Source organism: Fundulus heteroclitus, unplaced genomic scaffold (genome assembly GCF_011125445.2).
Source record: "Fundulus heteroclitus isolate FHET01 unplaced genomic scaffold, MU-UCD_Fhet_4.1 scaffold_137, whole genome shotgun sequence".
In the NCBI taxonomy this organism is placed as follows: Eukaryota; Metazoa; Chordata; class Actinopteri; order Cyprinodontiformes; family Fundulidae; genus Fundulus; species Fundulus heteroclitus.
Window position 1 is genome coordinate 473184 of NW_023396549.1, and position 3531 is coordinate 476714.

Sequence of the window (3531 nt, forward strand, 5' to 3'; positions counted from 1 at the left end):
TTACCTGACCGGCATGATCTGAACACTTACCCAGTATGTGAGCCAGCAGGTGATGAAATAAGTATTTATGAAATTGTTCTAAATACATGGCTGAGTATCCCCAAGAGCACCAGGTTACCTTTGGAGGCACCTTAAGAATTCAGCTGGTTTGAGGTGAGTAAATCTTTGTCAGTGCAGACAGAGCATCTGCATGGCAAAGTATGCAATTCATCAATGTTATAATGAGGTATTTGCTACAACATTTACATTGTATTCAAGCGAACTTTGTAGCAGCGTTACATGTGTGTTATCGTTTATCTGGGATACTCAGCTCTACATTACAATGTCACCAGGTGACTCTGAACCCATCCATGCACTGAACAGATACTTGTAACAAATGAATGTATGGATGTGCCAAAACTTTCTCCAGCAGAACAGAAACAAAACTGAAGTTATTATATTTGGACCTAAAGAGGAATGAGCTAGAGTCAGCATGCAGCTTCAGTTATTACAACTACAAACTAGTGATCAGGCCCGAAATCTGGGTATAGTGATGGACTCAGACCTGAACCTTCAAGACACATAAAGACAGTCATAAGGTGATATCACCCCAGAAGTCTGTACACTGGCTCACTGTAGCTCAGAGAATAGACTTTAAAAATACTTCTGTTAGTTTATAAATCACTGAATAGCTTAGCATCAAAATACATTAAAGACCTGTTGTTGCTGTATCAACCCTCCAGACCTCTCAGAGTTTCTGGATCTGGTCTACTCTGCATACCCAGAACCAGAACCAAACATGGAGAAGCAGCATTTAGCTCCTATTCTCCACAAAGCTGGAACAAACTTCCAGAACACTGCAAAACAGCCGAAACACTCCAGTTCCCTTAAATCAAGTTTGAAAACCCACCTGTTTAGAGTGGCTTTTGGCTCATAGTATCAAGAACATTGACCAACATATTTGGTGTGTATTTATGTTTTCACTTGATACAATTTAATGTTTGTTACTGGTCTCACAACCAGTGACTGTTTCGATGTGTTTGATGTTTTTATGTTTTCATGATGTAAAGCACTTTGAACCACCTTGCTGCTGAAATGTGCTATACAACTAAACTTGACTTGACTTGAATTGGGGATGTCTTGACACCTCCAAACAATCTGTGGCTACCTTGCCCAACTGAAAATAAAATTTGGTATGCTAAAGGAAAAAAGTAGCAGCGCTGAAGTGTTATTTACCAAAAGCCACATATCATTCGGCATTGAAACATGAAGCAGATCCACCACATTGTTAAGGGGATACAGCATAATGTTTACTATGTTTTTCAATGAAAATAACATTTCCTATTATATAATTCAAAGGAATCAAACTCCAATCCTCTGCATCCTGCAACTTTTAGATGTGTCCATGGTTCAACACACCTAAATCAAATAGGTGAATTACTCCCTTGACGTGCAGCTAAAATGTACAAAGTCCTACTAAGTACCTAATTACCCCTATTCACGGGACAATGTTTTCTCAGTTAAAAAGGAAAATATTTTTTCCCCTTTTCACCACATCGAAAAAAGTCTCTGAAAATGGTGAAATTTCAAACTAGTTCAAGAGTGGAAGGATTTGAAAATATCCTGGTGTCCATTGTTGTGCACACAGGCTAAAGGGTGTCTGGCTGCATAGGGACATGTCTACTGCAATCAGTAGAAATTAAGCAGTGTCTGTTTGTGTGATTGCACACAAAACACCATACTACTTGTGACGTTGCATGAAAATTACAGTTTTTAACATTTCTACGAGTCTCTTGTGCACAGAGATTGCAATTAAAACACTGTCATGTAGATGCATTAACAGAAACAGAGAAACAATTGCAGTTTTTAATAGACTGCGCTCGTGTGCACAGGGCCTAAACGTTGCAGGACAATGGTTCATCGGGACTAGAGTTAGACCCCTTTCATCCAATGCAAATGATGGAGGTTCAAAGGTTAAGGAATTACCTGTAACTGTTTTAATATGATACAAATTTAAAAATGTTGCTTCAGACATCAACACTTTTTAATTTGTGCTCATACAAAATAAAGACACTAAAAGTTTGCTACTGCAGGTGAGATGTTAACTGTTTGAAACCTCCCATGAGAAGCACTTCAAAAACTCTGAAGAGTCCCTGTTTTTATTAGGTCACACAGGTTGAAATTAAATATTTAGTAAATTTGATGAAGTTGTTAATATGGAACAATAAAGACATAAAATTATTTAGAGGAGCTTCTTCTTCCTGGTCCCTTTATTACTTATGGAACTTCTTTCTTTAATTGAATCGAGTTTGAACCGGTGGCATGAATTCCTAAACAAGTTTAATGAGTAAACCACAACAAGTAAAGGTTTGTTATGTATATTATGGTCACATTTTTAAAAAACTGAAAAAAGTTTGTCATATTTAGAAAAAGCTAATAAATTTGTGGATTTCTACAATAACTCTTAGTCATGTTGTTGAGCTCACCTTATTCTTGTATTTGGTTTTATTTTTACACATTCACCGTGTATCTTCGCAAATATTTACAGCCAGTTGTGCTCAAGCAGATCAGCTTCCACTGTGAATTGATGCTTTGTGCTCCAGCTCCCTGCGCTAAAACTAATCTAGTTGACTTTCATAACTAGTGTAATCTGATTATAAATGCCACACCGAGCAGTGTGGCAGAGATCACAAACCTCTTGCTGAGAGGTACCAACAGGACTCCTGTTCTGACTGGAAACATTCTCTCCATTAAGCAGGAGATTATACACCCTGCTACGTCACTGGAAAACACTCAGGTCTGCCAGGATTAATGCTAATTATTGCAATTCCGACTATAGTTTGACTGCTTATAAACCATTTCATGCCTTTTTTTGTACTTTTTTACTTTTTTTTGGGGGGGGGGTTGTTCTTTCTTCTTCCTGTAAATCCTAAAGTGTGACCAAACGCTTCAGAGTTTAGCAGTTTTGCTTGTATTGTTGCAAAACTAAGTGTACAGTTTAGACTCTCTCACAATAGCTCTGTGTCACATTGAACTTAAAGTGGCTCATTTCCTTTTTCAGTTCCTCAAATTGACTAATGTTTATGTTTCAACCAACTCTGACATGTGGTGTGTTTCTCCTGCAGCAACAGCAAAGGAAGGTCCTCCCTGGTTTGTTTGGGTTAGACAGCGGAGGAATGAGAGAGGAGGGAGGACGCAAGGAGGTGAAGGCATGATGACAGAGGAGGGGAGGGGGGCGTTAGACAGCTTGGACAATACACTGAATATAAAAAAGGGGAATAGCAAAAAGCCTGGGGGGGTAGGGGGGTGGGGGTGAAGAATTGGAGAAAAGAATGGAGAAAGGGTGGATGCAGGGGGAAAAGATAGGAGCAGATGCGGGGGAAGGAAAGATAATTGACGGAAAGCCTAAAAGTGACTTGAGATGGAGCAGGAGGATATTCAGGAGAAGGGAATGGGCGAGCCTATGCAAAGGAAAGGATGGGAAAGATAAGGGGCAGTGGGAGGGAAAAATAAGGAGGAGGGGGGCAGGGACCCTGGGGTTAAATTCCTAAA